At 54.2% G+C, this 20,774-nt stretch overlaps 19 non-coding genes and 1 pseudogene across 19 annotated transcripts; all 20 read right to left on the minus strand.

Annotated features, from left to right (window-relative positions):
• Positions 1 to 143: 143 nt before the first annotated feature.
• Positions 144 to 262, minus strand: LOC146366732 (5S ribosomal RNA). The gene has a single exon (XR_014797946.1). It is a non-coding gene; the product is annotated as a 5S ribosomal RNA (ribosomal RNA).
• Positions 263 to 1,191: 929 nt separating this feature from the next.
• On the minus strand, positions 1,192 to 1,310 carry LOC146366733 (5S ribosomal RNA). Its single transcript, XR_014797759.1, has one exon. It is a non-coding gene; the product is annotated as a 5S ribosomal RNA (ribosomal RNA).
• Positions 1,311 to 2,239: 929 nt separating this feature from the next.
• LOC146366734 (5S ribosomal RNA) lies at positions 2,240 to 2,358 on the minus strand. Its single transcript, XR_014797760.1, has one exon. It is a non-coding gene; the product is annotated as a 5S ribosomal RNA (ribosomal RNA).
• A 929-nt stretch (positions 2,359 to 3,287) lies between these two features.
• Positions 3,288 to 3,406, minus strand: LOC146366735 (5S ribosomal RNA). The gene has a single exon (XR_014798395.1). It is a non-coding gene; the product is annotated as a 5S ribosomal RNA (ribosomal RNA).
• Positions 3,407 to 4,257: 851 nt separating this feature from the next.
• Positions 4,258 to 4,376, minus strand: LOC146366736 (5S ribosomal RNA). The gene has a single exon (XR_014797976.1). It is a non-coding gene; the product is annotated as a 5S ribosomal RNA (ribosomal RNA).
• A 929-nt stretch (positions 4,377 to 5,305) lies between these two features.
• LOC146366737 (5S ribosomal RNA) lies at positions 5,306 to 5,424 on the minus strand. Its single transcript, XR_014797761.1, has one exon. It is a non-coding gene; the product is annotated as a 5S ribosomal RNA (ribosomal RNA).
• Positions 5,425 to 6,353: 929 nt separating this feature from the next.
• LOC146366738 (5S ribosomal RNA) lies at positions 6,354 to 6,472 on the minus strand. Its single transcript, XR_014798396.1, has one exon. It is a non-coding gene; the product is annotated as a 5S ribosomal RNA (ribosomal RNA).
• Positions 6,473 to 7,401: 929 nt separating this feature from the next.
• On the minus strand, positions 7,402 to 7,520 carry LOC146366739 (5S ribosomal RNA). The gene has a single exon (XR_014797762.1). It is a non-coding gene; the product is annotated as a 5S ribosomal RNA (ribosomal RNA).
• A 929-nt stretch (positions 7,521 to 8,449) lies between these two features.
• On the minus strand, positions 8,450 to 8,568 carry LOC146366740 (5S ribosomal RNA). The gene has a single exon (XR_014797763.1). It is a non-coding gene; the product is annotated as a 5S ribosomal RNA (ribosomal RNA).
• A 929-nt stretch (positions 8,569 to 9,497) lies between these two features.
• Positions 9,498 to 9,616, minus strand: LOC146366741 (5S ribosomal RNA; annotated as a pseudogene).
• Positions 9,617 to 10,545: 929 nt separating this feature from the next.
• On the minus strand, positions 10,546 to 10,664 carry LOC146366742 (5S ribosomal RNA). Its single transcript, XR_014798397.1, has one exon. It is a non-coding gene; the product is annotated as a 5S ribosomal RNA (ribosomal RNA).
• Positions 10,665 to 11,593: 929 nt separating this feature from the next.
• On the minus strand, positions 11,594 to 11,712 carry LOC146366743 (5S ribosomal RNA). The gene has a single exon (XR_014797764.1). It is a non-coding gene; the product is annotated as a 5S ribosomal RNA (ribosomal RNA).
• A 929-nt stretch (positions 11,713 to 12,641) lies between these two features.
• On the minus strand, positions 12,642 to 12,760 carry LOC146366744 (5S ribosomal RNA). Its single transcript, XR_014797765.1, has one exon. It is a non-coding gene; the product is annotated as a 5S ribosomal RNA (ribosomal RNA).
• Positions 12,761 to 13,689: 929 nt separating this feature from the next.
• LOC146366745 (5S ribosomal RNA) lies at positions 13,690 to 13,808 on the minus strand. Its single transcript, XR_014798398.1, has one exon. It is a non-coding gene; the product is annotated as a 5S ribosomal RNA (ribosomal RNA).
• A 929-nt stretch (positions 13,809 to 14,737) lies between these two features.
• LOC146366746 (5S ribosomal RNA) lies at positions 14,738 to 14,856 on the minus strand. Its single transcript, XR_014797767.1, has one exon. It is a non-coding gene; the product is annotated as a 5S ribosomal RNA (ribosomal RNA).
• Positions 14,857 to 15,785: 929 nt separating this feature from the next.
• On the minus strand, positions 15,786 to 15,904 carry LOC146366747 (5S ribosomal RNA). Its single transcript, XR_014798399.1, has one exon. It is a non-coding gene; the product is annotated as a 5S ribosomal RNA (ribosomal RNA).
• Positions 15,905 to 16,833: 929 nt separating this feature from the next.
• LOC146366748 (5S ribosomal RNA) lies at positions 16,834 to 16,952 on the minus strand. Its single transcript, XR_014797948.1, has one exon. It is a non-coding gene; the product is annotated as a 5S ribosomal RNA (ribosomal RNA).
• A 929-nt stretch (positions 16,953 to 17,881) lies between these two features.
• Positions 17,882 to 18,000, minus strand: LOC146366749 (5S ribosomal RNA). The gene has a single exon (XR_014798005.1). It is a non-coding gene; the product is annotated as a 5S ribosomal RNA (ribosomal RNA).
• Positions 18,001 to 18,930: 930 nt separating this feature from the next.
• Positions 18,931 to 19,049, minus strand: LOC146366750 (5S ribosomal RNA). Its single transcript, XR_014797903.1, has one exon. It is a non-coding gene; the product is annotated as a 5S ribosomal RNA (ribosomal RNA).
• Positions 19,050 to 19,978: 929 nt separating this feature from the next.
• On the minus strand, positions 19,979 to 20,097 carry LOC146366751 (5S ribosomal RNA). The gene has a single exon (XR_014798023.1). It is a non-coding gene; the product is annotated as a 5S ribosomal RNA (ribosomal RNA).
• Positions 20,098 to 20,774: the final 677 nt, after the last annotated feature.

Raw genomic sequence — 20,774 nt, forward strand, 5'->3', positions numbered from 1 at the left:
GCGGATGGCCTCACCTGGCAGCACAAGACATTGCTGAAAACAGCCAAAAGGAATGTCGTTTATGTGCCCTCATTAATGGGCAGCTGCTTTGGGTCTTTCAACACCCTCCTTCTCTGGATCAAAAGCAGTTCAATGACATGAAAAGCTTACAGCACCTGGTATTCCCAGGCGGTCTACCATCCAAGTACTAACCAAGCCCAACCCTGCTTAGCTTCCGAGATCAGACGAGAGCGGGCGTGCTCAGGGTGGTATGGCCGTAAGCTGCAGACCTCAGCACAAAGTCTCAATTTATGGAATCAAGTGGTGAGTTGGGCAGTACTTGAAGTTACGAAACACAACCCTCCAATTTAACTACATTGTTAATGGTAACTGCATGGCTGCCTAATACCCTAACCCAAGGACTCAATTTAGCTTTTAACCAGCAGTACAGGCCCTGGTTTGGTGTAGATGGCCTCCACCAGCAGCACAGGACCTGGTGTGGTGTAGGTGGCCTCAGCCAGAAGCAAAGGCCCTGGTGGGGTGTATATGGCCTAAGCCAGAGCCACAGGCCCTGTTGTGGTGTAGATGGACTAAGCCAGCAGCGCAAGCCCTCGTGTAATGTAGATGGCCTCAGCCAGAAGCACAGGCCCTGGTGTGGTGTAGTTGGCCTCATCCAGTAGAGCAAGCCCTCGTGTGATGTATATGGCCTCATCCAGCAGCACAGGCCCTGGTGTGATTAAAATGGCCTCAACCAGCAACACAGGCCCTGGTGTGGGGTAGATGGCTTCAGCCAGAGCCACAGGCCCTGGTGTGGTGTAGTTGGCCTCAGCCAGAGCCACAGAACCTGGTGTGGTGTTGGTGGCCAAAGCCAGGAGCACAGGCCGTGGTGTGTTGTAGATGGCCTCAGCTAGCAGCACAGGACCTGGTGAGGTGGAGGTGGCTTCTTCCTGCAACTCAGGCCCTGGTGTGTTGTAGAAGGCCTCAGCCGGAAGCACCGGTCCTCAGCCAGATGCACACGCCCTGGTGTAATTTAGATGACCTATCTTAGCAGCACAGGCCCCGGTGTGGTGCGGATGGCCTCACCTGGCAGCACAAGACATTGCTGAAAACAGCCAAAAGGAATGTCGTTTATGTGCCCTCATTAATGGGCAGCTGCTTTGGGTCTTTCAACACCCTCCTTCTCTGGATCAAAAGCAGTTCAATGACATGAAAAGCTTACAGCACCTGGTATTCCCAGGCGGTCTCCCATCCAAGTACTAACCAAGCCCAACCCTGCTTAGCTTCCGAGATCAGACGAGAGCGGGCGTGCTCAGGGTGGTATGGCCGTAAGCTGCAGACCTCAGCACAAAGTGTCAATTTATGGAATCAAGTGGTGAGTTGGGCAGTACTTGAAGTTACGAAACACAACCCTCCAATTTAACTACATTGTTAATGGTAACTGCATGGTTGCCTAATACTCTAACCCAAGGACTCAATTTAGCTTTTAACCAGCAGTACAGGCCCTGGTTTGGTGTAGATGGCCTCCACCAGCAGCACAGGACCTGGTGTGGTGTAGGTGGCCTCAGCCAGAAGCAAAGGCCCTGGTGGGGTGTATATGGCCTAAGCCAGAGCCACAGGCCCTGGTGTGGTGTAGATGGACTAAGCCAGCAGCGCAAGCCCTCGTGTAATGTAGATGGCCTCAGCCAGAAGCACAGGCCCTGGTGTGGTGTAGTTGGCCTCATCCAGTAGAGCAAGCCCTCGTGTGATGTATATGGCCTCATCCAGCAGCACAGGCCCTGGTGTGATTAAAATGGCCTCAACCAGCAACACAGGCCCTGGTGTGGGGTAGATGGCTTCAGCCAGAGCCACAGGCCCTGGTGTGGTGTTGGTGGCCTCAGCCAGAGCCACAGAACCTGGTGTGGTGTTGGTGGCCAAAGCCAGGAGCACAGGCCGTGGTGTGTTGTAGATGGCCTCAGCTAGCAGCACAGGACCTGGTGAGGTGTTGGTGGCTTCTTCCTGCAACTCAGGCCCTGGTGTGTTGTAGATGGCCTCAGCCGGAAGCACCGGTCCTCAGCCAGATGCACACGCCCTGGTGTAATTTAGATGACCTATCTTAGCAGCACAGGCCCCGGTGTGGTGCGGATGGCCTCACCTGGCAGCACAAGACATTGCTGAAAACAGCCAAAAGGAATGTCGTTTATGTGCCCTCATTAATGGGCAGCTGCTTTGGGTCTTTCAACACCCTCCTTCTCTGGATCAAAAGCAGTTCAATGACATGAAAAGCTTACAGCACCTGGTATTCCCAGGCGGTCTCCCATCCAAGTACTAACCAAGCCCAACCCTGCTTAGCTTCCGAGATCAGACGAGAGCGGGCGTGCTCAGGGTGGTATGGCCGTAAGCTGCAGACCTCAGCACAAAGTCTCAATTTATGGAATCAAGTGGTGAGTTGGGCAGTACTTGAAGTTACGAAACACAACCCTCCAATTTAACTACATTGTTAATGGTAACTGCATGGTTGCCTAATACTCTAACCCAAGGACTCAATTTAGCTTTTAACCAGCAGTACAGGCCCTGGTTTGGTGTAGATGGCCTCCACCAGCAGCACAGGACCTGGTGTGGTGTAGGTGGCCTCAGCCAGAAGCAAAGGCCCTGGTGGGGTGTATATGGCCTAAGCCAGAGCCACAGGCCCTGGTGTGGTGTAGATGGACTAAGCCAGCAGCGCAAGCCCTCGTGTAATGTAGATGGCCTCAGCCAGAAGCACAGGCCCTGGTGTGGTGTAGTTGGCCTCATCCAGTAGAGCAAGCCCTCGTGTGATGTATATGGCCTCATCCAGCAGCACAGGCCCTGGTGTGAATAAAATGGCCTCAACCAGCAACACAGGCCCTGGTGTGGGGTAGATGGCTTCAGCCAGAGCCACAGGCCCTGGTGTGGTGTAGTTGGCCTCAGCCAGAGCCACAGAACCTGGTGTGGTGTTGGTGGCCAAAGCCAGGAGCACAGGCCGTGGTGTGTTGTAGATGGCCTCAGCTAGCAGCACAGGACCTGGTGAGGTGGAGGTGGCTTCTTCCTGAAACTCAGGCCCTGGTGTGTTGTAGATGGCCTCAGCCGGAAGCACCGTTCCTCAGCCAGATGCAGACGCCCTGGTGTAATTTAGATGACCTATCTTAGCAGCACAGGCCCCGGTGTGGTGCGGATGGCCTCACCTGGCAGCACAAGACATTGCTGAAAACAGCCAAAAGGAATGTCGTTTATATGCCCTCATTAATGGGCAGCTGCTTTGGGTCTTTCAACACCCTCCTTCTCTGGATCAAAAGCAGTTCAATGACATGAAAAGCTTACGGCACCTGGTATTCCCAGGCGGTCTCCCATCCAAGTACTAACCAAGCCCAACCCTGCTTAGCTTCCGAGATCAGACGAGAGCGGGCGTGCTCAGGGTGGTATGGCCGTAAGCTGCAGACCTCAGCACAAAGTGTCAATTTATGGAATCAAGTGGTGAGTTGGGCAGTACTTGAAGTTACGAAACACAACCCTCCAATTTAACTACATTGTTAATGGTAACTGCATGGTTGCCTAATACCCTAACCCAAGGACTCAATTTTGCTTTTAACCAGCAGTACAGGCCCTGGTTTGGTGTAGATGGCCTCCACCAGCAGCACAGGACCTGGTGTGGTGTAGGTGGCCTCAGCCAGAAGCAAAGGCCCTGGTGGGGTGTATATGGCCTAAGCCAGAGCCACAGGCCCTGTTGTGGTGTAGATGGACTAAGCCAGCAGCGCAAGCCCTCGTGTAATGTAGATGGCCTCAGCCAGAAGCACAGGCCCTGGTGTGGTGTAGTTGGCCTCATCCAGTAGAGCAAGCCCTCGTGTGATGTATATGGCCTCATCCAGCAGCACAGGCCCTGGTGTGATTAAAATGGCCTCAACCAGCAACACAGGCCCTGGTGTGGGGTAGATGGCTTCAGCCAGAGCCACAGGCCCTGGTGTGGTGTAGTTGGCCTCAGCCAGAGCCACAGAACCTGGTGTGGTGTTGGTGGCCAAAGCCAGGAGCACAGGCCCTGGTGTGTTGTAGATGGCCTCAGCCGGAAGCACCGGTCCTCAGCCAGATGCACACGCCCTGGTGTAATTTAGATGACCTATCTTAGCAGCAAAGGCCCCGGTGTGGTGCGGATGGCCTCACCTGGCAGCACAAGACATTGCTGAAAACAGCCAAAAGGAATGTCGTTTATGTGCCCTCATTAATGGGCAGCTGCTTTGGGTCTTTCAACACCCTCCTTCTCTGGATCAAAAGCAGTTCAATGACATGAAAAGCTTACGGCACCTGGTATTCCCAGGCGGTCTCCCATCCAAGTACTAACCAAGCCCAACCCTGCTTAGCTTCCGAGATCAGCCGAGAGCGGGCGTGCTCAGGGTGGTATGGCCGTAAGCTGCAGACCTCAGCACAAAGTCTCAATTTATGGAATCAAGTGGTGAGTTGGGCAGTACTTGAAGTTACGAAACACAACCCTCCAATTTAACTACATTGTTAATGGTAACTGCATGGTTGCCTAATACTCTAACCCAAGGACTCAATTTAGCTTTTAACCAGCAGTACAGGCCCTGGTTTGGTGTAGATGGCCTCCACCAGCAGCACAGGACCTGGTGTGGTGTAGGTGGCCTCAGCCAGAAGCAAAGGCCCTGGTGGGGTGTATATGGCCTAAGCCAGAGCCACAGGCCCTGGTGTGGTGTAGATGGACTAAGCCAGCAGCGCAAGCCCTCGTGTAATGTAGATGGCCTCAGCCAGAAGCACAGGCCCTGGTGTGGTGTAGTTGGCCTCATCCAGTAGAGCAAGCCCTCGTGTGATGTATATGGCCTCATCCAGCAGCACAGGCCCTGGTGTGATTAAAATGGCCTCAACCAGCAACACAGGCCCTGGTGTGGGGTAGATGGCTTCAGCCAGAGCCACAGGCCCTGGTGTGGTGTAGTTGGCCTCAGCCAGAGCCACAGAACCTGGTGTGGTGTAGGTGGCCAAAGCCAGGAGCACAGGCCGTGGTGTGTTGTAGATGGCCTCAGCTAGCAGCACAGGACCTGGTGAGGTGGAGGTGGCTTCTTCCTGCAACTCAGGCCCTGGTGTGTTGTAGATGTTCTCAGCCGGAAGCAACGGTCCTCAGCCAGATGCAGACGCCCTGGTGTAATTTAGATGACCTATCTTAGCAGCACAGGCCCCGGTGTGGTGCGGATGGCCTCACCTGGCAGCACAAGACATTGCTGAAAACAGCCAAAAGGAATGTCGTTTATGTGCCCTCATTAATGGGCAGCTGCTTTGGGTCTTTCAACACCCTCCTTCTCTGGATCAAAAGCAGTTCAATGACATGAAAAGCTTACAGCACCTGGTATTCCCAGGCGGTCTCCCATCCAAGTACTAACCAAGCCCAACCCTGCTTAGCTTCCGAGATCAGACGAGAGCGGGCGTGCTCAGGGTGGTATGGCCGTAAGCTGCAGACCTCAGCACAAAGTGTCAATTTATGGAATCAAGTGGTGAGTTGGGCAGTACTTGAAGTTACGAAACACAACCCTCCAATTTAACTACATTGTTAATGGTAACTGCATGGTTGCCTAATACCCTAACCCAAGGACTCAATTTTGCTTTTAACCAGCAGTACAGGCCCTGGTTTGGTGTAGATGGCCTCCACCAGCAGCACAGGACCTGGTGTGGTGTAGGTGGCCTCAGCCAGAAGCAAAGGCCCTGGTGGGGTGTATATGGCCTAAGCCAGAGCCACAGGCCCTGTTGTGGTGTAGATGGACTAAGCCAGCAGCGCAAGCCCTCGTGTAATGTAGATGGCCTCAGCCAGAAGCACAGGCCCTGGTGTGGTGTAGTTGGCCTCATCCAGTAGAGCAAGCCCTCGTGTGATGTATATGGCCTCATCCAGCAGCACAGGCCCTGGTGTGATTAAAATGGCCTCAACCAGCAACACAGGCCCTGGTGTGGGGTAGATGGCTTCAGCCAGAGCCACAGGCCCTGGTGTGGTGTAGTTGGCCTCAGCCAGAGCCACAGAACCTGGTGTGGTGTTGGTGGCCAAAGCCAGGAGCACAGGCCGTGGTGTGTTGTAGATGGCCTCAGCTAGCAGCACAGGACCTGGTGAGGTGGAGGTGGCTTCTTCCTGCAACTCAGGCCCTGGTGTGTTGTAGAAGGCCTCAGCCGGAAGCACCGGTCCTCAGCCAGATGCACACGCCCTGGTGTAATTTAGATGACCTATCTTAGCAGCACAGGCCCCGGTGTGGTGCGGATGGCCTCACCTGGCAGCACAAGACATTGCTGAAAACAGCCAAAAGGAATGTCGTTTATGTGCCCTCATTAATGGGCAGCTGCTTTGGGTCTTTCAACACCCTCCTTCTCTGGATCAAAAGCAGTTCAATGACATGAAAAGCTTACGGCACCTGGTATTCCCAGGCGGTCTCCCATCCAAGTACTAACCAAGCCCAACCCTGCTTAGCTTCCGAGATCAGACGAGAGCGGGCGTGCTCAGGGTGGTATGGCCGTAAGCTGCAGACCTCAGCACAAAGTGTCAATTTATGGAATCAAGTGGTGAGTTGGGCAGTACTTGAAGTTACGAAACACAACCCTCCAATTTAACTACATTGTTAATGGTAACTGCATGGTTGCCTAATACTCTAACCCAAGGACTCAATTTAGCTTTTAACCAGCAGTACAGGCCCTGGTTTGGTGTAGATGGCCTCCACCAGCAGCACAGGACCTGGTGTGGTGTAGGTGGCCTCAGCCAGAAGCAAAGGCCCTGGTGGGGTGTATATGGCCTAAGCCAGAGCCACAGGCCCTGGTGTGGTGTAGATGGACTAAGCCAGCAGCGCAAGCCCTCGTGTAATGTAGATGGCCTCAGCCAGAAGCACAGGCCCTGGTGTGGTGTAGTTGGCCTCATCCAGTAGAGCAAGCCCTCGTGTGATGTATATGGCCTCATCCAGCAGCACAGGCCCTGGTGTGATTAAAATGGCCTCAACCAGCAACACAGGCCCTGGTGTGGGGTAGATGGCTTCAGCCAGAGCCACAGGCCCTGGTGTGGTGTAGTTGGCCTCAGCCAGAGCCACAGAACCTGGTGTGGTGTAGGTGGCCAAAGCCAGGAGCACAGGCCGTGGTGTGTTGTAGATGGCCTCAGCTAGCAGCACAGGACCTGGTGAGGTGGAGGTGGCTTCTTCCTGCAACTCAGGCCCTGGTGTGTTGTAGATGTTCTCAGCCGGAAGCAACGGTCCTCAGCCAGATGCAGACGCCCTGGTGTAATTTAGATGACCTATCTTAGCAGCACAGGCCCCGGTGTGGTGCGGATGGCCTCACCTGGCAGCACAAGACATTGCTGAAAACAGCCAAAAGGAATGTCGTTTATGTGCCCTCATTAATGGGCAGCTGCTTTGGGTCTTTCAACACCCTCCTTCTCTGGATCAAAAGCAGTTCAATGACATGAAAAGCTTACAGCACCTGGTATTCCCAGGCGGTCTCCCATCCAAGTACTAACCAAGCCCAACCCTGCTTAGCTTCCGAGATCAGACGAGAGCGGGCGTGCTCAGGGTGGTATGGCCGTAAGCTGCAGACCTCAGCACAAAGTGTCAATTTATGGAATGAAGTGGTGAGTTGGGCAGTACTTGAAGTTACGAAACACAACCCTCCAATTTAACTACATTGTTAATGGTAACTGCATGGTTGCCTAATACCCTAACCCAAGGACTCAATTTTGCTTTTAACCAGCAGTACAGGCCCTGGTTTGGTGTAGATGGCCTCCACCAGCAGCACAGGACCTGGTGTGGTGTAGGTGGCCTCAGCCAGAAGCAAAGGCCCTGGTGGGGTGTATATGGCCTAAGCCAGAGCCACAGGCCCTGTTGTGGTGTAGATGGACTAAGCCAGCAGCGCAAGCCCTCGTGTAATGTAGATGGCCTCAGCCAGAAGCACAGGCCCTGGTGTGGTGTAGTTGGCCTCATCCAGTAGAGCAAGCCCTCGTGTGATGTATATGGCCTCATCCAGCAGCACAGGCCCTGGTGTGATTAAAATGGCCTCAACCAGCAACACAGGCCCTGGTGTGGGGTAGATGGCTTCAGCCAGAGCCACAGGCCCTGGTGTGGTGTAGTTGGCCTCAGCCAGAGCCACAGAACCTGGTGTGGTGTTGGTGGCCAAAGCCAGGAGCACAGGCCGTGGTGTGTTGTAGATGGCCTCAGCTAGCAGCACAGGACCTGGTGAGGTGGAGGTGGCTTCTTCCTGCAACTCAGGCCCTGGTGTGTTGTAGAAGGCCTCAGCCGGAAGCACCGGTCCTCAGCCAGATGCACACGCCCTGGTGTAATTTAGATGACCTATCTTAGCAGCACAGGCCCCGGTGTGGTGCGGATGGCCTCACCTGGCAGCACAAGACATTGCTGAAAACAGCCAAAAGGAATGTCGTTTATGTGCCCTCATTAATGGGCAGCTGCTTTGGGTCTTTCAACACCCTCCTTCTCTGGATCAAAAGCAGTTCAATGACATGAAAAGCTTACAGCACCTGGTATTCCCAGGCGGTCTCCCATCCAAGTACTAACCAAGCCCAACCCTGCTTAGCTTCCGAGATCAGACGAGAGCGGGCGTGCTCAGGGTGGTATGGCCGTAAGCTGCAGACCTCAGCACAAAGTCTCAATTTATGGAATCAAGTGGTGAGTTGGGCAGTACTTGAAGTTACGAAACACAACCCTCCAATTTAACTACATTGTTAATGGTAACTGCATGGCTGCCTAATACCCTAACCCAAGGACTCAATTTAGCTTTTAACCAGCAGTACAGGCCCTGGTTTGGTGTAGATGGCCTCCACCAGCAGCACAGGACCTGGTGTGGTGTAGGTGGCCTCAGCCAGAAGCAAAGGCCCTGGTGGGGTGTATATGGCCTAAGCCAGAGCCACAGGCCCTGTTGTGGTGTAGATGGACTAAGCCAGCAGCGCAAGCCCTCGTGTAATGTAGATGGCCTGAGCCAGAAGCACAGGCCCTGGTGTGGTGTAGTTGGCCTCATCCAGTAGAGCAAGCCCTCGTGTGATGTATATGGCCTCATCCAGCAGCACAGGCCCTGGTGTGATTAAAATGGCCTCAACCAGCAACACAGGCCCTGGTGTGGGGTAGATGGCTTCAGCCAGAGCCACAGGCCCTGGTGTGGTGTAGTTGGCCTCAGCCAGAGCCACAGAACCTGGTGTGGTGTTGGTGGCCAAAGCCAGGAGCACAGGCCGTGGTGTGTTGTAGATGGCCTCAGCTAGCAGCACAGGACCTGGTGAGGTGGAGGTGGCTTCTTCCTGCAACTCAGGCCCTGGTGTGTTGTAGAAGGCCTCAGCCGGAAGCACCGGTCCTCAGCCAGATGCACACGCCCTGGTGTAATTTAGATGACCTATCTTAGCAGCACAGGCCCCGGTGTGGTGCGGATGGCCTCACCTGGCAGCACAAGACATTGCTGAAAACAGCCAAAAGGAATGTCGTTTATGTGCCCTCATTAATGGGCAGCTGCTTTGGGTCTTTCAACACCCTCCTTCTCTGGATCAAAAGCAGTTCAATGACATGAAAAGCTTACAGCACCTGGTATTCCCAGGCGGTCTCCCATCCAAGTACTAACCAAGCCCAACCCTGCTTAGCTTCCGAGATCAGACGAGAGGGGGCGTGCTTAGGGTGGTATGGCCGTAAGCTGCAGACCTCAGCACAAAGTGTCAATTTATGGAATCAAGTGGTGAGTTGGGCAGTACTTGAAGTTACGAAACACAACCCTCCAATTTAACTACATTGTTAATGGTAACTGCATGGTTGCCTAATACTCTAACCCAAGGACTCAATTTATCTTTTAACCAGCAGTACAGGCCCTGGTTTGGTGTAGATGGCCTCCACCAGCAGCACAGGACCTGGTGTGGTGTAGGTGGCCTCAGCCAGAAGCAAAGGCCCTGGTGGGGTGTATATGGCCTAAGCCAGAGCCACAGGCCCTGGTGTGGTGTAGATGGACTAAGCCAGCAGCGCAAGCCCTCGTGTAATGTAGATGGCCTCAGCCAGAAGCACAGGCCCTGGTGTGGTGTAGTTGGCCTCATCCAGTAGAGCAAGCCCTCGTGTGATGTATATGGCCTCATCCAGCAGCACAGGCCCTGGTGTGATTAAAATGGCCTCAACCAGCAACACAGGCCCTGGTGTGGGGTAGATGGCTTCAGCCAGAGCCACAGGCCCTGGTGTGGTGTTGGTGGCCTCAGCCAGAGCCACAGAACCTGGTGTGGTGTTGGTGGCCAAAGCCAGGAGCACAGGCCGTGGTGTGTTGTAGATGGCCTCAGCTAGCAGCACAGGACCTGGTGAGGTGGAGGTGGCTTCTTCCTGAAACTCAGGCCCTGGTGTGTTGTAGATGGCCTCAGCCGGAAGCACCGGTCCTCAGCCAGATGCACACGCCCTGGTGTAATTTAGATGACCTATCTTAGCAGCACAGGCCCCGGTGTGGTGCGGATGGCCTCACCTGGCAGCACAAGACATTGCTGAAAACAGCCAAAAGGAATGTCGTTTATGTGCCCTCATTAATGGGCAGCTGCTTTGGGTCTTTCAACACCCTCCTTCTCTGGATCAAAAGCAGTTCAATGACATGAAAAGCTTACGGCACCTGGTATTCCCAGGCGGTCTCCCATCCAAGTACTAACCAAGCCCAACCCTGCTTAGCTTCCGAGATCAGACGAGAGCGGGCGTGCTCAGGGTGGTATGGCCGTAAGCTGCAGACCTCAGCACAAAGTGTCAATTTATGGAATCAAGTGGTGAGTTGGGCAGTACTTGAAGTTACGAAACACAACCCTCCAATTTAACTACATTGTTAATGGTAACTGCATGGTTGCCTAATACTCTAACCCAAGGACACAATTTAGCTTTTAACCAGCAGTACAGGCCCTGGTTTGGTGTAGATGGCCTCCACCAGCAGCACAGGACCTGGTGTGGTGTAGGTGGCCTCAGCCAGAAGCAAAGGCCCTGGTGGGGTGTATATGGCCTAAGCCAGAGCCACAGGCCCTGGTGTGGTGTAGATGGACTAAGCCAGCAGCGCAAGCCCTCGTGTAATGTAGATGGCCTCAGCCAGAAGCACAGGCCCTGGTGTGGTGTAGTTGGCCTCATCCAGTAGAGCAAGCCCTCGTGTGATGTATATGGCCTCATCCAGCAGCACAGGCCCTGGTGTGATTAAAATGGCCTCAACCAGCAACACAGGCCCTGGTGTGGGGTAGATGGCTTCAGCCAGAGCCACAGGCCCTGGTGTGGTGTAGTTGGCCTCAGCCAGAGCCACAGAACCTGGTGTGGTGTAGGTGGCCAAAGCCAGGAGCACAGGCCGTGGTGTGTTGTAGATGGCCTCAGCTAGCAGCACAGGACCTGGTGAGGTGGAGGTGGCTTCTTCCTGCAACTCAGGCCCTGGTGTGTTGTAGAAGGCCTCAGCCGGAAGCACCGGTCCTCAGCCAGATGCACACGCCCTGGTGTAATTTAGATGACCTATCTTAGCAGCACAGGCCCCGGTGTGGTGCGGATGGCCTCACCTGGCAGCACAAGACATTGCTGAAAACAGCCAAAAGGAATGTCGTTTATGTGCCCTCATTAATGGGCAGCTGCTTTGGGTCTTTCAACACCCTCCTTCTCTGGATCAAAAGCAGTTCAATGACATGAAAAGCTTACAGCACCTGGTATTCCCAGGCGGTCTCCCATCCAAGTACTAACCAAGCCCAACCCTGCTTAGCTTCCGAGATCAGACGAGAGCGGGCGTGCTCAGGGTGGTATGGCCGTAAGCTGCAGCCCTCAGCACAAAGTGTCAATTTATGGAATCAAGTGGTGAGTTGGGCAGTACTTGAAGTTACGAAACACAACCCTCCAATTTAACTACATTGTTAATGGTAACTGCATGGTTGCCTAATACCCTAACCCAAGGACTCAATTTAGCTTTTAACCAGCAGTACAGGCCCTGGTTTGGTGTAGATGGCCTCCACCAGCAGCACAGGACCTGGTGTGGTGTAGGTGGCCTCAGCCAGAAGCAAAGGCCCTGGTGGGGTGTATATGGCCTAAGCCAGAGCCACAGGCCCTGTTGTGGTGTAGATGGACTAAGCCAGCAGCGCAAGCCCTCGTGTAATGTAGATGGCCTGAGCCAGAAGCACAGGCCCTGGTGTGGTGTAGTTGGCCTCATCCAGTAGAGCAAGCCCTCGTGTGATGTATATGGCCTCATCCAGCAGCACAGGCCCTGGTGTGATTAAAATGGCCTCAACCAGCAACACAGGCCCTGGTGTGGGGTAGATGGCTTCAGCCAGAGCCACAGGCCCTGGTGTGGTGTAGTTGGCCTCAGCCAGAGCCACAGAACCTGGTGTGGTGTTGGTGGCCAAAGCCAGGAGCACAGGCCGTGGTGTGTTGTAGATGGCCTCAGCTAGCAGCACAGGACCTGGTGATGTGGAGGTGGCTTCTTCCTGCAACTCAGGCCCTGGTGTGTTGTAGAAGGCCTCAGCCGGAAGCACCGGTCCTCAGCCAGATGCACACGCCCTGGTGTAATTTAGATGACCTATCTTAGCAGCACAGGCCCCGGTGTGGTGCGGATGGCCTCACCTGGCAGCACAAGACATTGCTGAAAACAGCCAAAAGGAATGTCGTTTATGTGCCCTCATTAATGGGCAGCTGCTTTGGGTCTTTCAACACCCTCCTTCTCTGGATCAAAAGCAGTTCAATGACATGAAAAGCTTACAGCACCTGGTATTCCCAGGCGGTCTCCCATCCAAGTACTAACCAAGCCCAACCCTGCTTAGCTTCCGAGATCAGACGAGAGCGGGCGTGCTCAGGGTGGTATGGCCGTAAGCTGCAGACCTCAGCACAAAGTGTCAATTTATGGAATCAAGTGGTGAGTTGGGCAGTACTTGAAGTTACGAAACACAACCCTCCAATTTAACTACATTGTTAATGGTAACTGCATGGTTGCCTAATACCCTAACCCAAGGACTCAATTTTGCTTTTAACCAGCAGTACAGGCCCTGGTTTGGTGTAGATGGCCTCCACCAGCAGCACAGGACCTGGTGTGGTGTAGGTGGCCTCAGCCAGAAGCAAAGGCCCTGGTGGGGTGTATATGGCCTAAGCCAGAGCCACAGGCCCTGGTGTGGTGTAGATGGACTAAGCCAGCAGCGCAAGCCCTCGTGTAATGTAGATGGCCTCAGCCAGAAGCACAGGCCCTGGTGTGGTGTAGTTGGCCTCATCCAGTAGAGCAAGCCCTCGTGTGATGTATATGGCCTCATCCAGCAGCACAGGCCCTGGTGTGATTAAAATGGCCTCAACCAGCAACACAGGCCCTGGTGTGGGGTAGATGGCTTCAGCCAGAGCCACAGGCCCTGGTGTGGTGTTGGTGGCCTCAGCCAGAGCCACAGAACCTGGTGTGGTGTTGGTGGCCAAAGCCAGGAGCACAGGCCGTGGTGTGTTGTAGATGGCCTCAGCTAGCAGCACAGGACCTGGTGAGGTGGAGGTGGCTTCTTCCTGAAACTCAGGCCCTGGTGTGTTGTAGATGGCCTCAGCCGGAAGCACCGGTCCTCAGCCAGATGCACACGCCCTGGTGTAATTTAGATGACCTATCTTAGCAGCACAGGCCCCAGTGTGGTGCGGATGGCCTCACCTGGCAGCACAAGACATTGCTGAAAACAGCCAAAAGGAATGTCGTTTATGTGCCCTCATTAATGGGCAGCTGCTTTGGGTCTTTCAACACCCTCCTTCTCTGGATCAAAAGCAGTTCAATGACATGAAAAGCTTACGGCACCTGGTATTCCCAGGCGGTCTCCCATCCAAGTACTAACCAAGCCCAACCCTGCTTAGCTTCCGAGATCAGACGAGAGCGGGCGTGCTCAGGGTGGTATGGCCGTAAGCTGCAGACCTCAGCACAAAGTGTCAATTTATGGAATCAAGTGGTGAGTTGGGCAGTACTTGAAGTTACGAAACACAACCCTCCAATTTAACTACATTGTTAATGGTAACTGCATGGTTGCCTAATACTCTAACCCAAGGACTCAATTTATCTTTTAACCAGCAGTACAGGCCCTGGTTTGGTGTAGATGGCCTCCACCAGCAGCACAGGACCTGGTGTGGTGTAGGTGGCCTCAGCCAGAAGCAAAGGCCCTGGTGGGGTGTATATGGCCTAAGCCAGAGCCACAGGCCCTGGTGTGGTGTAGATGGACTAAGCCAGCAGCGCAAGCCCTCGTGTAATGTAGATTGCCTCAGCCAGAAGCACAGGCCCTGGTGTGGTGTAGTTGGCCTCATCCAGTAGAGCAAGCCCTCGTGTGATGTATATGGCCTCATCCAGCAGCACAGGCCCTGGTGTGATTAAAATGGCCTCAACCAGCAACACAGGCCCTGGTGTGGGGTAGATGGCTTCAGCCAGAGCCACAGGCCCTGGTGTGGTGTAGTTGGCCTCAGCCAGAGCCACAGAACCTGGTGTGGTGTAGGTGGCCAAAGCCAGGAGCACAGGCCGTGGTGTGTTGTAGATGGCCTCAGCTAGCTGCACAGGACCTGGTGAGGTGGAGGTGGCTTCTTCCTGCAACTCAGGCCCTGGTGTGTTGTAGATGTTCTCAGCCGGAAGCAACGGTCCTCAGCCAGATGCACACGCCCTGGTGTAATTTAGATGACCTATCATAGCAGCACAGGCCCCGGTGTGGTGCGGATGGCCTCACCTGGCAGCACAAGACATTGCTGAAAACAGCCAAAAGGAATGTCGTTTATGTGCCCTCATTAATGGGCAGCTGCTTTGGGTCTTTCAACACCCTCCTTCTCTGGATCAAAAGCAGTTCAATGACATGAAAAGCTTACAGCACCTGGTATTCCCAGGCGGTCTCCCATCCAAGTACTAACCAAGCCCAACCCTGCTTAGCTTCCGAGATCAGACGAGAGCGGGCGTGCTCAGGGTGGTATGGCCGTAAGCTGCAGACCACAGCACAAAGTGTCAATTTATGGAATCAAGTGGTGAGTTGGGCAGTACTTGAAGTTACGAAACACAACCCTCCAATTTAACTACATTGTTAATGGTAACTGCATGGTTGCCTAATACCCTAACCCAAGGACTCAATTTAGCTTTTAACCAGCAGTACAGGCCCTGGTTTGGTGTAGATGGCCTCCACCAGCAGCACAGGACCTGGTGTGGTGTAGGTGGCCTCAGCCAGAAGCAAAGGCCCTGGTGGGGTGTATATGGCCTAAGCCAGAGCCACAGGCCCTGGTGTGGTGTAGATGGACTAAGCCAGCAGCGCAAGCCCTCGTGTAATGTAGATGGCCTCAGCCAGAAGCACAGGCCCTGGTGTGGTGTAGTTGGCCTCATCCAGTAGAGCAAGCCCTCGTGTGATGTATATGGCCTCATCCAGCAGCACAGGCCCTGGTGTGATTAAAATGGCCTCAACCAGCAACACAGGCCCTGGTGTGGGGTAGATGGCTTCAGCCAGAGCCACAGGCCCTGGTGTGGTGTTGGTGGCCTCAGCCAGAGCCACAGAACCTGGTGTGGTGTTGGTGGCCAAAGCCAGGAGCACAGGCCGTGGTGTGTTGTAGATGGCCTCAGCTAGCAGCACAGGACCTGGTGAGGTGGAGGTGGCTTCTTCCTGAAACTCAGGCCCTGGTGTGTTGTAGATGGCCTCAGCCGGAAGCACCGGTCCTCAGCCAGATGCACACGCCCTGGTGTAATTTAGATGACCTATCTTAGCAGCACAGGCCCCGGTGTGGTGCGGATGGCCTCACCTGGCAGCACAAGACATTGCTGAAAACAGCCAAAAGGAATGTCGTTTATGTGCCCTCATTAATGGGCAGCTGCTTTGGGTCTTTCAACACCCTCCTTCTCTGGATCAAAAGCAGTTCAATGACATGAAAAGCTTACGGCACCTGGTATTCCCAGGCGGTCTCCCATCCAAGTACTAACCAAGCCCAACCCTGCTTAGCTTCCGAGATCAGACGAGAGCGGGCGTGCTCAGGGTGGTATGGCCGTAAGCTGCAGACCTCAGCACAAAGTGTCAATTTATGGAATCAAGTGGTGAGTTGGGCAGTACTTGAAGTTACGAAACACAACCCTCCAATTTAACTACATTGTTAATGGTAACTGCATGGTTGCCTAATACTCTAACCCAAGGACTCAATTTATCTTTTAACCAGCAGTACAGGCCCTGGTTTGGTGTAGATGGCCTCCACCAGCAGCACAGGACCTGGTGTGGTGTAGGTGGCCTCAGCCAGAAGCAAAGGCCCTGGTGGGGTGTATATGGCCTAAGCCAGAGCCACAGGCCCTGGTGTGGTGTAGATGGACTAAGCCAGCAGCGCAAGCCCTCGTGTAATGTAGATGGCCTCAGCCAGAAGCACAGGCCCTGGTGTGGTGTAGTTGGCCTCATCCAGTAGAGCAAGCCCTCGTGTGATGTATATGGCCTCATCCAGCAGCACAGGCCCTGGTGTGATTAAAATGGCCTCAACCAGCAACACAGGCCCTGGTGTGGGGTAGATGGCTTCAGCCAGAGCCACAGGCCCTGGTGTGGTGTAGTTGGCCTCAGCCAGAGCCACAGAACCTGGTGTGGTGTTGGTGGCCAAAGCCAGGAGCACAGGCCGTGGTGTGTTGTAGATGGCCTCAGCTAGCAGCACAGGACCTGGTGAGGTGGAGGTGGCTTCTTCCTGAAACTCAGGCCCTGGTGTGTTGTAGATGGCCTCAGCCGGAAGCACCGGTCCCCAGCCAGATGCACACGCCCTGGTGTAATTTAGATGACCTATCTTAGCAGCACAGGCCCCGGTGTGGTGCGGATGGCCTCACCTGGCAGCACAAGACATTGCTGAAAACAGCCAAAAGGAATGTCGTTTATGTGCCCTCATTAATGGGCAGCTGCTTTGGGTCTTTCAACACCCTCCTTCTCTGGATCAAAAGCAGTTCAATGACATGAAAAGCTTACGGCACCTGGTATTCCCAGGCGGTCTCCCATCCAAGTACTAACCAAGACCAACCCTGCTTAGCTTCCGAGATCAGACGAGAGCGGGCGTGCTCAGGGTGGTATGGCCGTAAGCTGCAGACCTCAGCACAAAGTGTCAATTTATGGAATCAAGTGGTGAGTTGGGCAGTACTTGAAGTTACAAAACACAACCCTCCAATTTAACTACATTGTTAATGGTAACTGCATGGTTGCCTAATACCCTAACCCAAGGACTCAATTTAGCTTTTAACCAGCAGTACAGGCCCTGGTTTGGTGTAGATGGCCTCCACCAGCAGCACAGGACCTGGTGTGGTGTAGGTGGCCTCAGCCAGAAGCAAAGGCCCTGGTGGGGTGTATATGGCCTAAGCCAGAGCCACAGGCCCTGTTGTGGTGTAGATGGACTAAGCCAGCAGCGCAAGCCCTCGTGTAATGTAGATGGCCTCAGCCAGAAGCACAGGCCCTGGTGTGGTGTAGTTGGCCTCATCCAGTAGAGCAAGCCCTCGTGTGATGTATATGGCCTCATCCAGCAGCACAGGCCCTGGTGTGATTAAAATGGCCTCAACCAGCAACACAGGCCCTGGTGTGGGGTAGATGGCTTCAGCCAGAGCCACAGGCCCTGGTGTGGTGTAGTTGGCCTCAGCCAGAGCCACAGAACCTGGTGTGGTGTTGGTGGCCAAAGCCAGGAGCACAGGCCGTGGTGTGTTGTAGATGGCCTCAGCTAGCTGCACAGGACCTGGTGAGGTGGAGGTGGCTTCTTCCTGCAACTCAGGCCCTGGTGTGTTGTAGAAGGCCTCAGCCAGAAGCACCGGTCCTCAGCCAGATGCACACGCCCTGGTGTAATTTAGATGACCTATCTTAGCAGCACAGGCCCCGGTGTGGTGCGGATGGCCTCACCTGGCAGCACAAGACATTGCTGAAAACAGCCAAAAGGAATGTCGTTTATGTGCCCTCATTAATGGGCAGCTGCTTTGGGTCTTTCAACACCCTCCTTCTCTGGATCAAAAGCAGTTCAATGACATGAAAAGCTTACAGCACCTGGTATTCCCAGGCGGTCTCCCATCCAAGTACTAACCAAGCCCAACCCTGCTTAGCTTCCGAGATCAGACTAGAGCGGGCGTGCTCAGGGTGGTATGGCCGTAAGCTGCAGACCTCAGCACAAAGTGTCAATTTATGGAATCAAGTGGTGAGTTGGGCAGTACTTGAAGTTACGAAACACAACCCTCCAATTTAACTACATTGTTAATGGTAACTGCATGGTTGCCTAATACTCTAACCCAAGGACTCAATTTAGCTTTTAACCAGCAGTACAGGCCCTGGTTTGGTGTAGATGGCCTCCACCAGCAGCACAGGACCTGGTGTGGTGTAGGTGGCCTCAGCCAGAAGCAAAGGCCCTGGTGGGGTGTATATGGCCTAAGCCAGAGCCACAGGCCCTGGTGTGGTGTAGATGGACTAAGCCAGCAGCGCAAGCCCTCGTGTAATGTAGATGGCCTCAGCCAGAAGCACAGGCCCTGGTGAGGTGTAGTTGTCCTCATCCAGTAGAGCAAGCCCTCGTGTGATGTATATGGCCTCATCCAGCAGCACAGGCCCTGGTGTGATTAAAATTGCCTCAACCAGCAACACAGACCCTGGTGTGGGGTAGATGGCTTCAGCCAGAGCCACAGGCCCTGGTGTGGTGTAGTTGGCCTCAGCCAGAGCCACAGAACCTGGTGTGGTGTTGGTGGCCAAAGCCAGGAGCACAGGCCGTGGTGTGTTGTAGATGGCCTCAGCTAGCAGCACAGGACCTTGGTGAGGTGGAGGTGGCTTCTTCCTGCAACTCAGGCCCTGGTGTGTTATAGATGGCCTCAGCCGGAAGCACCGGTCCTCAGCCAGATGCACACGCCCTGGTGTAATTTAGATGACCTATCTTAGCAGCACAGGCCCCGGTGTGGTGCGGATGGCCTCACCTGGCAGCACAAGACATTGCTGAAAACAGCCAAAAGGAATGTCGTTTATGTGCCCTCATTAATGGGCAGCTGCTTTGGGTCTTTCAACACCCTCCTTCTCTGGATCAAAAGCAGTTCAATGACATGAAAAGCTTACGGCACCTGGTATTCCCAGGCGGTCTCCCATCCAAGTACTAACCAAGCCCAACCCTGCTTAGCTTCCGAGATCAGACGAGAGCAGGCGTGCTCAGGGTGGTATGGCCGTAAGCTGCAGACCTCAGCACAAAGTGTCAATTTATGGAATCAAGTGGTGAGTTGGGCAGTACTTGAAGTTACGAAACACAACCCTCCAATTTAACTACATTGTTAATGGTAACTGCATGGTTGCCTAATACTCTAACCCAAGGACTCAATTTAGCTTTTAACCAGCAGTACAGGCCCTGGTTTGGTGTAGATGGCCTCCACCAGCAGCACAGGACCTGGTGTGGTGTAGGTGGCCTCAGCCAGAAGCAAAGGCCCTGGTGGGGTGTATATGGCCTAAGCCAGAGCCACAGGCCCTGGTGTGGTGTAGATGGACTAAGCCAGCAGCGCAAGCCCTCGTGTAATGTAGATGGCCTCAGCCAGAAGCACAGGCCCTGGTGTGGTGTAGTTGGCCTCATCCAGTAGAGCAAGCCCTCATGTGATGTATATGGCCTCATCCAGCAGCACAGGCCCTGGTGTGATTAAAATGGCCTCAACCAGCAACACAGGCCCTGGTGTGGGGTAGATGGCTTCAGCCAGAGCCACAGGCCCTGGTGTGGTGTAGTTGGCCTCAGCCAGAGCCACAGAACCTGGTGTGGTGTTGGTGGCCAAAGCCAGGAGCACAGGCCGTGGTGTGTTATAGATGGCCTCAGCTAGCAGCACAGGACCTGGTGAGGTGGAGGTGGCTTCTTCCTGCAACTCAGGCCCTGGTGTGTTGTAGATGGCCTCAGCCGGAAGCACCGGTCCTCAGCCAGATGCACACACCCTGGTGTAATTTAGATGACCTATCTTAGCAGCACAGGCCCCGGTGTGGTGCGGATGGCCTCACCTGGCAGCACAAGACATTGCTGAAAACAGCCAAAAGGAATGTCGTTTATGTGCCCTCATTAATGGGCAGCTGCTTTGGGTCTTTCAACACCCTCCTTCTCTGGATCAAAAGAAGTTCAGTGACATGAAAAGCTTACAGCACCTGGTATTCCCAGGCGGTCTCCCATCCAAGTACTAACCAAGCCAAACCCTGCTTAGCTTCCGAGATCAGACGAGAGCGGGCGTGCTCAGGGTGGTATGGCCGTAAGCTGCAGACCTCAGCACAAAGTGTCAATTTATGGAATCAAGTGGTGAGTTGGGCAGTACTTGAAGTTACAAAACACAACCCTCCAATTTAACTACATTGTTAATGGTAACTGCATGGTTGCCTAATACCCTAACCCAAGGACTCAATTTAGCTTTTAACCAGCAGTACAGGCCCTGGTTTGGTGTAGATGGCCTCCACCAGCAGCACAGGACCTGGTGTGGTGTAGGTGGCCTCAGCCAGAAGCAAAGGCCCTGGTGGGGTGTATATGGCCTAAGCCAGAGCCACAGGCCCTGTTGTGGTGTAGATGGACTAAGCCAGCAGCGCAAGCCCTCGTGTAATGTAGATGGCCTCAGCCAGAAGCACAGGCCCTGGTGTGGTGTAGTTGGCCTCATCCAGTAGAGCAAGCCCTCGTGTGATGTATATGGCCTCATCCAGCAGCACAGGCCCTGGTGTGATTAAAATGGCCTCAACCAGCAACACAGGCCCTGGTGTGGGGTAGATGGCTTCAGCCAGAGCCACAGGCCCTGGTGTGGTGTAGTTGGCCTCAGCCAGAGCCACAGAACCTGGTGTGGTGTTGGTGGCCAAAGCCAGGAGCACAGGCCGTGGTGTGTTGTAGATGGCCTCAGCTAGCTGCACAGGACCTGGTGAGGTGGAGGTGGCTTCTTCCTGCAACTCAGGC

Source organism: Perissodus microlepis, chromosome 18 (genome assembly GCF_051167445.1).
Source record: "Perissodus microlepis isolate ML-2025 ecotype Zambia chromosome 18, ASM5116744v1, whole genome shotgun sequence".
In the NCBI taxonomy this organism is placed as follows: domain Eukaryota; kingdom Metazoa; phylum Chordata; class Actinopteri; order Cichliformes; family Cichlidae; genus Perissodus; species Perissodus microlepis.